Source organism: Mesoplodon densirostris, chromosome 4 (genome assembly GCF_025265405.1).
Source record: "Mesoplodon densirostris isolate mMesDen1 chromosome 4, mMesDen1 primary haplotype, whole genome shotgun sequence".
NCBI lineage: Eukaryota > Metazoa > Chordata > Mammalia > Artiodactyla > Ziphiidae > Mesoplodon > Mesoplodon densirostris.
The window spans coordinates 180,407,561-180,421,753 of record NC_082664.1 but is presented as its reverse complement, the minus strand read 5'-3'; the positions used below and the strand labels follow the sequence as shown (position 1 = coordinate 180,421,753).

The 14,193-nt window shown below is 42.8% G+C and overlaps 1 protein-coding gene across 4 annotated transcripts in view; it reads right to left on the bottom strand.

Annotated features, from left to right (window-relative positions):
• The window catches only part of CACNB2 (calcium voltage-gated channel auxiliary subunit beta 2), a 411,830-nt gene that overhangs the window by 387,174 nt on the left and 10,463 nt on the right, over positions 1-14,193 (bottom strand). The gene's annotated exons all lie outside the window — the stretch shown is intronic.

Sequence of the window (14,193 nt, the reverse complement as noted above, 5' to 3'; positions counted from 1 at the left end):
ATACTTCAGTAAAATTTTTTAAAAACACCTGCATAACCTCCACTCAGATTTCCTAACTGTGAACACCTCTCTCTCTTCATATGTGCTCAATACTAAAGAGGTGACCCTCCTGAGTCTTTGATGGTGCTGGATCCTGAGGCCACCTCAGCCCTTGGGACTCACTCCTATGTCCAGCTCTAGCAGAGTCTTGGCTCGGTGGCTGGACCCCATGCCTTACACCAAGAGTCAACAGTCACAGTCGCTGCCTTTGGCCCAATGACCCAGAACCGCCATGCCACTTTCTCCCAGATTTTGAGCATCATCACTATTGTCTAAAGTTTCTCACTGCCCAACAAACACCTAGACATTCCCAAGAGGACACCAATTTGACATAATAAATACTATGTACTTTTTAAGTGTATGAACTTGAGCAACTTATTAATCTTTGTAGGCCTCAACTCATCATCTCTTAAATGGGGATACTAATGGTGCCCACCTCAGTGAGTTGTGCTAATGATGAAATAAAATGCTCATCAGAGTGGCTGGCACATTGTCAGCATTCAATAAACGTTAGCGATCACTATCATCTTTACTCAAATAGTTTCTTCCACACCAGTTGCTTTTCCAATTAGCCAACACATCAGTGCATTCTTGCAAACCTTTCCCTGCCCCAGGACGGTGCATCACAACCCATCATGGCACAGAGGCGTCTGGGATCTGGTGGCCTCCTGAGACAGGAGATAGCTGGGCCCCAGGCTGAGTAGCTGCAACCGGTCTCTTGTTGACACTTGAAGATAAAGATACCACAGGGGCAGAGCCCTGCTTGAGTAAAAGATAAGGCGACCACATTTTTCTCATTCTCATGGTCAAGGAGATCTCCCAGACCACACGTGCACAGAAAAGTTCCTCAGGGGTCAGAGGAGGGAAGGGGTGCCGGCCCATAATATGTCCTGCCAACCTCCCAGAAACCCTTGCACTAGAATCCATCTTGGCTGAAAGATGCATGTGCCAATCGGGTAGGGCCCTGAGTCAGAACAAATATGGGCATGAATGAGATAACTGGCCAAAGGGAACTCGGAAAACTGTCCCCATATAAGCAATCCCAGCCACCCCTACTGGGCTCGACTCACTCCAAGTCTGCCTGTGTGTTCTTCCACACGTACTTTGCTTCCAGTAAACACTTTATCTGCTTCACAATCTCTGTCTCTTTGCTGAATTCTTTCTTCAAAGAAGACAAGGTCCTGCTTCAAGCCACCACACCCCACGGTCCCCCAAGGTCACTCCTTTGTTCCCAACTTCATCTCCCATCCATCTCTCCATATGCCCCGGTTCCATGCACATGGGTACTTACCATGCCTGAAACACACTGCACACTTACATTTTAAGTTTCAAATTTTTTTTTTTTTTTCTTTTTGCGGTATGTGGGCCTCTCACCGCTGTGGCCTCTCCCGTTGCGGAGCACAGGCTCCGGACGCGCAGGCCCAGCAGCCATGGCTCACGGGCCCAGCCGCTCCGCGGCATATGGGATCCTCCCAGACCGGGGCACGAACCCGTATCCCCTGCATCGGCAGGCGGACTCCCAACCACTGCGCCACCAGGGAGGCCCAAGTTTCAAATTATTAATTAAAAATTTCCATTTTAAATTAAGTTGTTACATTTAAATTGGAATTTTAAATTGAAAACTATTTGGGGGGTAAATGCTTAGATGCTATCTCTCCTTACTATTCAGATTAAAATGTCACTTCCTCAGGGCTCACACAGCCCTTGAAGTATATACTTCAAGTTCAGGAATGGTCATTCATAAGTCAGTAAGTCATGCCTTGGTTTACTACTTCCCTAGTCACCACTAGCTACCTAATTTTTTTTCTTTATGATACATTCTGATCCCTTGATCCCTTTCAGGTAATAGTGCTTAATCATAAGTGAGCATTAGAATCCCTTGTGAACTGTTTCCAAAATGCACATGTCTAGCCATTGATCCTAACAACACACTTGACTGTGAAACCTTTAATAGAGATTTCTAGTCTGGACTCCTTAGACACAGCCTGCTTCCTAAAGGAACACCACTTGAAATAAGACCTTGAAAAGAGTACTGTTCTTCTGTATAAGCCTCACCTGGGCAAACCAGGAAGCATCCTCAAATAAATCAGCAAGAGACGACCTATGATCTTTGATTTTTCTTCCCCACAAGTAACTAACACATAGCAGGGCATTCTGACCCACCATGTGGTTTTTCTCCTTGCTGCAGCTCTCCTTGTAATTGTCACAGAGAAAGATTAAGTGAGGATGTTATTTCCTCATTCTTCTTGCTATTAAACATCTATAAGCTTGAAGTCACAACTGCAAGAACGCAACGGACAATAATTCACTGTGAGAAATTCAAGTACAAAAATTATTTTAAAACAGTAGCTCCAGGGCTTCCCTGGTGGCGCAGTGGTTGGGAGTCCGCCTGCCGATGTAGGGAACGCGGGTTCATGCCCCGGTCTGGGAGGATCCCACATGCCGCGGAGTGGCTGGGCCCGTGAGCCGTGGCCGCTGGGCCTGCGCGTCCGGAGCCTGTGCTCCGCAACGGGAGAGGCCACAGCAGTGAGAGGCCCGCGTACCGAAAAAAAAAAAAAAAAAAAAAAAAACAGTAGCTCCAATCTTGACACATATGATTTAGGCACAAAATTACATTTTAAAATACAGCTCTGTTTTTAAATATGAGAGGGAAAAGGGTAAAAGAAAAACTTCAAAGCCACAGAATACATACTCACACACACATATATGCATAAATGTCTGTATATGTGTGTACTCGTGGTTGTCCTGAAGCTGAGTGCAAAGAAAACATTTACTGTAGATGTGCAACAGTTCATATGCATTTTACTCATATGCTAAAGTGAGAACCAGATTCTGGATTATCCTGATGAGTTGAATGTTTAAAAGCCTCAAGCCTTTTAAATGTTTTACAAACCTCTGACATGTCCCTAGGTGTAAGTGATCAAGGCCTTAGGAAGAGATTTTATACTTTGAAGAAACTGAATATTCTAAATAAAAGATCAAATGATAAAGAAAATCAAAGTGGGTTCATAATTGAGATGTTAGTTTAATGGGCTGATTACAAAAATACATGGTTGTTTCATTTCTATATGGATCACTGACATATGTGAGGGAAATGCACCTTTTTATTCTTTTAATACTCTAGTAAAAGATGTTTTTCTGTTAATTTTGGGGTCAGTGCTTTTTAGTGTAAGTCTATCATCATGTTAAACACTTAAGGTATAAGGAAACAAATTATATGTGATGCTAATTATAACAGAGTGACCACCTGTTATGGGTTGGATTACGCCCCTGCCAAATTCATACGTTGACGTCCTAAGCCCCAGTACCTCAGAATATGACTTTATTTGGACATAGGGTCTTTACAGAGCTACCTAGATTAAAATGAGGTCATTAGGATGGGCCCTAATCTGATGTGACTGGTGCCCTTATAAAAAGGGGAGTTGCAGGGCCTCCCTGGTGGCGCAGTGGTTGGGAGTCCGCCTGCCGATGCAGGGGATACGGGTTTGTGCCCCGGTCTGGGGGGATCCCATGTACCGTGGAGCGGCTGGGCCCGTGGGCCATGGCCGCTGGGCCTGCGCGTCCGGAGCCTGTGTTCCGCAACGGGAGAGGCCGCAGCAGTGAGAGGCCCACATACCACAAAAAAAAAAAAAAAAAAGGGGGAGTTGCAGACAAACACACAACAGAGAGAACACCATGTTAACATGAAGGTAGCCACCTACAAGCCAAGGAAAGAGGCCTGGGACAGATCTCTCCTTCCCTGCCAGTACCCTGATCTCAGAGTTTTAGCCTCCAGAACAGGTGACAATAAATTTCTGTTGTTTGGGACGTCCCTGGTGGTGCAGTGGTTAAGAATCCGCCTGCCAATGCAGGGGACATGGGTTCGAACCCTGGTCCGGGAAGATCTCAGATGCCACGGAGCAACTAAGCCCGTGAGCCACAACTACTGAGCCTGCGTGCTGCAACTACTGAAGCCCATGCACCTAGAGCCCGTGCTCTGCAACAAGAGAAGTCACTGCAATGAGAAGCCCGCGCACCGCAACGAAGAGTAGCCCCCGCTCACCGCAACTAGAGGAAGCCTGCACACAGCAACGAAGACCCAACGCAGCCAAAAATGAATGAATAAATAAATACTTAGAAATAAATAAATAAATAAATCTCCCTTGTTTAAGCCGCCCAGTTTGCAGTACTTTGTTACAACAGCTCTAGCAAACGAATACACCGTCTATGTTATTTTTCTTTCAAATGAAAAGTTTGCTTGTTTTGGTTGGCGGGGGTTGCCTTAAAGAAGCGGTTGGCCATTTTCCAGTTTTCAGATACAGCACCTGGGCCAAAGAGAAGTGGACAAATCCTTCCACAGGAGTGAGACATCTGAATGGGAGTAAACTTCAACGTCACACCTACATGAAAAAGAGGACCCCTGGCTCAGAGAAAATAGCACTTTCTAGGAAAGAAGAACTGGTGAGGTCACGATGCCCAGACACTCAGGATGGAGAGGAGAAAGCCGAGTCTAGGCCAAGTGTCCTTGTCAGAGAGTCCAAACAGTCAAGCTGTCCCCTGGGCTCTCCTGTCACCAGGTGTCACATACAAGAAGGAATGGAAGCTGGTACTTTTCTACGTGTATCAAGGGCATAAGGAAATATGAAGGGAAATGTAAAGCCCTAAGCCCAGATAAGTTTCTTAAAACTCGAGGACTGTTCTACAGGAATGACACAGACGGTGAGATGGTAGCAAGGAACTTCCTGAAGAACTTTATATTTTCTCCGGTATGGGTCAATAGAAGACTCTATAAAAGTTTTTCCCTCCCACCGTGATCATCTTCCTGGTTTGTTTTTTTTTTTCCCTCCTTTACCCTCAAACTCTAAAATAAGCAGAGGGTGACACTGGGATCCATGACAAAGGTGGGGTAGTCCTAAAGTCTCTCATTTACTGAGCACCTACTACGTGCCAGGCACTGGGCTAAATGCTTTAAAGACACCATCTTGAATACCTGCGACCCTCCTAAAAGTTCTCATCATTATACCCGTCGTGTACATGCAGCACTGAGTCGTTGGTCCCCTTTCTCCCTTTTATTCTTTTCTATATCTTCACTCTGAGTGGAGAGGGAATCTTTAACATAACACATCAAAGTCACACTAGCTAATATAACATTTATCAGGCAAGGCATCGTTTCAAATCAGGGTTTCTCAAGCACATCACTGTTGACATCCCGGGTTGGAGAATTCTTTGCTGGGGGGCTGTCCTGTGCATCGTAGGATGTTTAGCAGCATCCCTGGCCTCCACCCACTGGATAAATGCCAGTAGCATTCCTCCTCCAGCTGTTACAACCAGCAACATCTCCAGACATTGCCAGATGTTCTTGGGGGACAAAATTGTCCCCAGTTGAGAACCACTATTCTAAATGTTTTACAAATAAACTCATAAAAACTCTTAAAAAAAAAAAAAGCAGAGGGTGAAAGGAAGCATCATGGTAAGATCTGGGGCAGGGGTGGGAGAAACCGTTCCTTTTCTCCATCTCAGGTCTTTGCAGTAAAGACACATGCTTGGTCATGAATGTGGAAAAATGATGAGATAAGATGGGAATACTTGTTGAATTGAACTGTTGCAAATATTTCTGAGACATCAGCCAAACTCTCAAAAAGGACTTCTTTAGCATCTGATAATCATCAGGCATGAAGATTTCCAGAAACAAATTAATAGAGAACAAAGAGAAGCTGACGATATTTACATCTATGAAAGACAGAATAGGAAAGAGACAACTAATCCTTGGTTGGATCAGCCTACTCTCTTGGGTAGGACGCCTGTGAAGACCTGAGACATGTGAACAGTTAACCTGGAGGAAAGTAACTGACCTTCACTTCAGCACGACTCAGAAAAGTTACTGAAAGTTCACTGTTTAATGGAACCCCATTTTCTTAGCCACCCTAATTACTCCATACTAGATCACCTGTACGTTTTCAGTGAATTTAGTGGGGCTAATTTAGCTAGGACTTTGCATGGATTGGCCAAGCAGAAGATGAATCATAATGGAAGAAAATGGGGCATAAGTGGAAAGTATATTATAATTTGAAATATACCTGAGAGTCTAAAAACTAAAAACACCTACAGAAATGATTCTGGGTTGTAAAGTGATATTTTTTGATCTCAGTGGAAAAAAGGTAGGCAAACACAAAAAATGCATCAACCTCCAAAATTATTTTAATAATGAGGAAACCTAATCAAAACTAGTTTATACAGGGTAGGTGTTCCAAATACATGAAAACAATCTGAAAATGAGGAAGGTTGGTATATAACCATGCCCTTGTTCTCCTACAAAAATTGTGTTGAAAAAGACATGTTAAAAGCTCATGATATGGTGAAGTACAAAATAGGACTTTTAAAAAATACTTTGTAAAGTACTTATGTCAACTAAAAGAAAAAAGTAAAACATTCTCAGTAACAAAGGCCTACACCATGGAAACAACAATGGGCTTTTTGAAGACCTCGATATTTTTATACTAATATATTTAAGAAGAGTTCTTCAGAGGACTCAGAACAGATTCTGCCATTCACAAAATCTAAATGAATGCCTAATAAGATAGAAAGACATTTACAGGAAATCACAGTGGCAATAAATCTACTGCATTATTATTTATAGTTGTGTTTGTGACGAATACAGCCTAACACGGCAACAAGCCAGTATTTAAGGGCTGAAAGATTTATCCAACCTTAAACATATCAGTCTATGCAGGCCTGGAGTCTGTAATCATTATCACAGTTTAATCTGTCTTTTGCAAAACAAAACTAAAAAATAGACCGTGTGTCTCTGTTATTAATCATCTGTATTTAAAGCCAATCTGAACGAAGAAAAGGTCCAAAAAGGCAGCCCCAAGAACATGGTACTGGAAAGCAATGGAATGTGTTTAGAATACCATGTTCTGAAAAGTGTCGTGCAACCTTCTGTGAAATATTTGGTTCATTCCATTTTGTCATTCCGATTTGTATCCTGGAAGCCCTTAGACGCGACAGGATTACTTCCTGACAATCGCAACATAAATTGGTGAGCAAAATCCCAGATCAGTTGCAGAGTTCTTCCCCGTGAGCCCCACCAAAATAATGGTGCTTGCAAAGTCCAAGAAGAGTTGTTGATTTCTAAGGCTCCACGTTTGGCACAAAGGCCTCCAGTTGGTACCACTGGGTGACCTATCAGAATTATCCGTGGAGACAGTTGGTGAGTCCTGGCTACACTCAGCAGAGCACAGAAGACAGCTCAGATCACGGGGTACCCTGAACACTGAATGGAAGCTGCCGGGCTGTGGGATCATCGAAATAAAGCAAACTGGCAGTCATCCCCTTAGCATTCGTTGTTCGTTTTAGGAATACTGCCAGGTACATAAATGTAGCCAGGGAGAACACTTCTTTAAGGAAATGAAGAAATAAAAAAAAAGAGAGAGGAGAGGAGAGGAGGATAGAAGAGAGAAGTGACGGGACTGAAGAGCAGTTACTAACACTGCCCTCACCGCACCCCACAAGCTGCTTTAACTTTGATGACCAGCTCTTCTTTGCAGATGTACATAGTTTCCCTGACCTTGGCAGGATCAAAGCATTTATACAGTTAGCAGTTCTTGCACAATCTCCTGAAAAGAACAGCACAAATGTTCTATCCTTCAGTGCCAGGTGGGCCTTGCTACTCCTAGCCTCCTGTTTTCTTCCAGTAAATTAATTTACTTGCTTAGGTACCGGTGTGAAAATAAACATCTAGTTCACCTCTTCTCTCTCCTTCTCCGTGTCTGACAACAAATCTCAGGGTTTTTTTTTCCCCTTTCTTTGGATGAAGTTGGGGGGAAGAGTTAAATTCTATGAAAACTGAATTATCTTCATCAACTAGAAATTTACGCCGGGTCTGAAATGCAAAGGATTTTAAGAACTGTAGCCTTTCCAGGTTTATTATTAGGAGAAATGAAGTCCTCTTATTGATAGATCTATTCACAGTACAGGGCCAAAGACTACAAACAATTTATACTACAATCAAAGACAGCCTAGATATCTTTATGTCTTAATAATAAATCCAAGATAACCACAGCTTGATGTATTAAATACCTTTTAGGACACGAACAATTTGAACAAGAATCTTCATTAATTCCAATTACGGTGCCTATAAGTCATGTTTAACACTTTCCACCCCTCAATACATTAAAATTAAAGTGCCTATTTACAAAGCGCAAGCCCTAATGAACCAAAAGATCATTTCTAAAGGGGTCTGATGTTAAACCCAGGCGCTGTATATACATGTCTAGCTTTACCCAGATTCACGGGCCAACAACAGCAATCAGTCAAACCTCGAAACCAACCAGTGTGACACTGCAGGTGATGCAGACTTGAGTTCACATCCAAGTTTATTGAAAAAAAAAGAAAAAAAGGACTTTCACAATTCCAAAAAGTTTGTGTTTCTTTGACTTTCACGGGAGAAAGGAAAAAATAAACACTCTTCCAATTATACTTCTCTACTTCTCAGGACCAATGACAATGACAGAGTCTGCTAAAATGGTGACACCAAGTGGGAATCTGAGCAACTTCTGAGGAAAGAAGTAAAGAACTGATACTTAATGGTTTCTTTTTAAAATCACAATGCTAGGGAAAACTGTCAGCACTAGAGACATCCTCACCTTCCTACAAGGAAGGAAGTTAAAAGAATAACTTTGTGTTTGTCCTAAAAACACTGGTAGGAGTCCTTCTCCAAGTCTTTCTTAGCTGAAAGAACTAAACATGTGAAATTGATTTTCATTTATTCATGGCATTTGTTACAAAGGAGTACAGCATAACCCAGGACAGCAAGGATCTAGTCAGCCCCCTGGATTCAAATTCTGACTCCAACTTTACTTGTTGTGTGACTGTGGACAAGTTACTGCTCTCTGTCTTAATGGTCTCATCTGTAAAATGGAGCCACAGACAGAAGATACAGCAAATAACCATAACAGCCAATAACCATTATTGTTACTTCCTCTGCCATGGTCTACTTCTTATTCAGGTTTTAACTAATGTTCTAAATAGGTAATAATATTTATAAGTAAGAATAACACACTCTTAAATAGTATTAACTAGGTAGCGGGTACCATTCTAAGCAATTTACAAGTTTTAACTCATGTAATCCTTACGACTTTTGAGGTGGCCCCTATTTCGCAGATGATGCTGCTGAGATGGAGGTACAGACAGATTACGTCACTTGTCCAAGAGCCAACTAAGAAACAAACGGCAGAGGCAGAATCCAGACTCAGGTAGACTGGCTTCAGCGTCCAGGCCCTTATCACTACGCTGCTTCTTGAAGAAAAACCTTTGAAATAAATCTCCTAACATCATAATTTACATAAAAAAGAACTATGGAAATTCTAAGTTCAGTATGTAGTGAACCTGTATTGCATCTAGGTGACATTTTAAGCGCAACATAAAGGAAAGAGACTTAAAAAGCAAACAGATAAACCACAATGAACTTTCTTTCTCATTTATGCTCCTCCTTGCAGCTTCCAAAGATAAGTTCTGTCTTTGAAGTATTGGATATACAAGGTGAGCTAGGCTGTGACTTCGCAACAACCTTATGTAGAGTAGAACCAACAGCAACCTGGTTTCCCACAGTCCACCCGTGGGAAGCCCCATGAATATCTGCCACACGCAGCCAACAATCCCCGTGGACCGTGGCCATGATGCAACACTTACTGATCAGGGCTCAGCCCCTCCCCCTGAGCTCCAGTCATCCTGGGGGAAATTAACTAAGCTCATGAGGGAAGGCATCCTCTCATCCCCATCTTTGAAATATCACTGACTTCAAGTAGGCTGATGATGTGAAGAACCAGAAGATGGGTTATTTGGTTAGCTTACAGTGATCTGGTCAACTACCAAAATGGAACCTTGATCTAGAGTACAAAAGTTCTTTTACAGCAGCTGTTGTCCTGCTTGAGGGCCTAAAGCAGAAACGTATCTATAAGCAATCTTTCCTTAAGACTAATGAATCTTCTGAAAGAATTAGTTAGAGAGACACAAACACATGATGGCTAGAAATACACAGCTAAAAGTTTGGAAAAAAATAAAACCATGCCTTTTACTTTTTTACTTGTAGCCTTCACTCATGCTCATGTTCTAATGGATTCAGTATGTTCCAACATATTCCAACCTATAGTTATAATTTTCCAACAAATAGCCATAGGCAAAATTACAATGACTAATGGGCTATTTACCATAGAGAGTAATAAAACACTTTCATATCCTAAGATCTTTCAGAGTCTAAACTTACATATATATTATATATTTTATATAATATATATACACTCATTAATATATATATTATATATCACACAATGCTCCCTAGATCCAGCCACAGGTAAACTGTAGTTTAGTTACCAGGGAAATGGATATTAATACCACAATAAGTTATGACTACACTGTCATAAGAACAACTGAAATGAAAAACCATCAACAATACCAAGTGTGGGCAAAGCTGTGAAACAACTGAAACTGTTCTCCACTGCTTGAGGGAGTAAACACTAGTTCACAACTTTGGAAAAGTGTTCTGCAGGGTTTACTTGACTTGAACACACGACCCAGCGTTCCACTCTATTCACTGAACAGAAAATGCAATCATATGTAGACCACAGGTAGATACAAGAATGCATGTCACAGCATGCCTCTCAATCAACCCAACTGGAAACAACTCAATGTCTAGCAACAGTAGGGGGATAAATCAGTTGTCGTATGTTCACCCAATGGAAGGCTGTCCAGCAGAGAAAACGAACCAGTTACTGAAACATACAACATAGATGAATATAACAATGGTAAGGTTGAGTGAGAGAATTCAGACATAAAATGATTCCATTTCTATAAAATCTGCATAACAGGCCAAGTGAATTTATGGTCTCAGAAGTAGGGATAGTGGTTGGTTACCTTTAGGGAGGAAGGAGGGAGTAATGATTGGCAAGGGTCAGAGGGGGCACCTCGGTGCTGGTAATACCTATTTCTTGACCTGGCTGTTGGTTATATAGCAGTGTTTACTTTGTGAAATCTCATCAGACTGAACACTTTATACTTTGTGCATCTTTCAGCATATATGTTATATAGCAATAAGAATGTTTATTTGTTTGTGGATCCCACAGCTTGTGGGACCTTAGTTCCACAACCAGGGACTGAACCCTGGCCCTTGGCAGTTAAAGTGTGGAGTCCTAACCACTGGACCACCAGGGAATTCCCAAGAATATTTTAAAAGTTAAAAAAATTGGCCTATTGCCAAGCCCAATTGTGTACATATCTGTATTAGTTTACTAGGGTTGCTGTAACAGAACAACAGAAATATATTTTCTCACAGTCTGGAGGCTTGAAGTCCAAGGCCATGGTGCTGGCAGGGTTGGTTCCTGGTGAGACCTCTCTCCTTGGCTTGGGGTCAGCTATCTTCTCCCCCCTATCCTCTCCACGGCCTATTTTTGTGTGTGTGCACATTCTTGGTGTCTCTTCTTTGTGGGGACACTGGTTCTACGAGATTAGGGCCCCATTCTTATGACCTCATTTAAGCTTAACTACTGGTTCTACGAGATTAGGTTCTACGAGATTAGGGCCCCATTCTTATGACCTCATTTAAGCTTAACTACCTCTTTAAAGACCCCATCTCCAAGTACAGTCACATTGGGGGTTAGGGCTTCAACATATGGATTTGGGAAGGGTCCCCAATGCGATCTATAACAAACTCTCTCAGTTATTAAAAAAATTAAAATTCCTTCTCTTTATGTAAACTGTTCACATTTTCAACCTCTAAAATATTTAAATCTCATTATTATTAAGACCACCTAAGAGGACCAAGTTTTAAAAAGTCTTAATAATATACAGTTTGTGAAAATGTAAGTCTAAGATTTTCAGCAGTATATGGAAAGTATTTTTAATTCAAGGGCAGGAATAAAATCTAATTATATTTTCAAATAGAACCCAGCGATATGGACCAAACACCATTCCAATGCCAATTACACACATGCCCTAGCCACAGACAAGTAATATATACAGATGCATGTCACCTGCTTAACAAAACAATTAATTACTGATGGTAAAAAAACGTTCAAAAGGAGTGCTTTCAAATGATTTAATCTAACATATACTTATTGTTACTACCTACCCCGCATTTCTGCAGATCCTCTGATGAAACCGTAATCTATTAAATATTTAGCTATGCCATAGTAGCTTTTGCTTATTATTCAAATGGTAGCAAAATATGAATGTGGTTCTAACAGAATAGAGATTAAATTACCAAAGGAAAAATACCATGTTTGACTCAGCATTCTTGCCAAAGACTCTGGTTTTCCTTCTGTGATAGAAACAAGCTGGCAGTTCAGGGTTCATGATGCCTGTATAATTAGAACCCCAAATCCAGGCCACAGCAAGCACCTCATTATACTGAGGTTCAAGGAGCTGGGTCTTTGTTTCAAGGAGCTGGACCTTTATTTCAACGAGACAGACTTTTAGGATAGATTTTTTTCAGTCCTCTGACATGCCAAAACATGGCAATATATATCTAAATTGATAGTAAGCCGTTTCGTAGCTCCCTTTATCATTTACAACTGTGTTTCACACACAGAATCTCATACGTCACCAAGAACACAAAGTCAGAAGGAAATTATCACAAGGAAAAACCAATTCCAGTTACCATACCCAGTGTAGCAACCCCTCCTAACCTTCCGGATTAAGTTATCAAAACTCCAGGACAGGGCAATTCACAGCCAACAAGACAATTGGAAAATGGTACCCGACGAATGCCTTTAAAAGACATTTTTACAGAGCTCAAGGAGCCCTAATTTATTTCTATCACAATATCTTGCTCACTTGAAACACGGCGGTTTTTCTTTCCACGAAGTTTCAACCAGCTGCCTCTCATTTTGTGTGGCTTTGCTGAACTCTCTCTGGGTCCTAAAAAGCTTATTGGTTTCTGCTTCAGGTACTCCAGCGTGCAGCCCTGAGATGATTACTCCCCAGGGTCAATCTCCGGGGCCCAGAGGCAGAATAAATATGGAGGCTTGAAACGGGAAAGGCCTCGAGCGACCTTCCTTTAAGAGGCTCACCTAAGCTAAGTCACTATCTCTCAAGGCTCTTCACTCAGACCCAGGACCCTGATGCCTGAACTCTGCCCACGACAAGATCAGGCCCACGCACGCACCTTCCGTGCCCCTCGCACCCCTCCCGGCTTCTCTGCCACCATCAGAACATGGCTCCAGCGTGGGCCCTCACGTGGCTTCACCTTCCTTTCTCTTTCCAAATGTCTCTTAGCCACACAGAAGTTCCTCTCCTTCTTAACCAGCTGTCTTTTTCCACCTTCCCACAACCGACACAATCCCAACGAGCGGAGACCACAACCAGAGTTTTTCCTGTAAGTTACTCAGACTTACCGTCGGCGCCCTTGATGTTGCGAGGACGGGATGGATGGCCGGAGACGGAGCATCGTTTGTCTGTGTTGGCAAAGTGGAAGGAGGCAGCCACAAGCCAAGGGCAAAAGCCTCGCGGATGCCACAGGTCGACACGTTTGGGCTGAACTGCTGCTCACTAACTGGGGGGAGAGACGAGGGGAAAGGACGCCCAAAGCAGCGCGGAAAATGGCTTCCTTTCCAGCAGAGAGGGAGCCGCACTCGCAGCTGCCAGCCAGCGTCCTGCGGAGCCAGCGCTCGCAGACCAGAGCTGATGTATGCGCCTGCTAGCCAGGAAGGGGAGGTCCTTCAGCCACGAAAGCAGGCTCTCTCTAGCACGCTCCTCCCCCATTTCCTCTCCACCCAGAAGCATCAGATGAAGATACTGCACACCTACACCTGATGAGACTCTAGCCTCACCTGTAACCTGTTCTCCTCAGAGATCTGGCTGCCTCTACTCTTCTCTGGGAATGAAAGTCCTTTCTGTAACCATGGCTGAGAGCGTTTCCACGTCAGGGATCCTGACACAGCCTAGGGGGCAGCTCCAAACTCCTGGGCAGGAATCCACCTTAACTAAGATGAAGGCTCTGTCTACAAAGCAGTTTCAGTTATGCCTCCAAGATACCATGTGCTCTACTTGACCTTAGTAGCCTCCACCGTTTCAAGGGCGGAGCCAATCTTCTCTTTTACAATTCAAGCCCCAGGTGGGAAGAAGAAAACTCCAGCTGGAGGAAGACCAGTATCTCAACTTTACAGCTGGTGTGGTACGGAT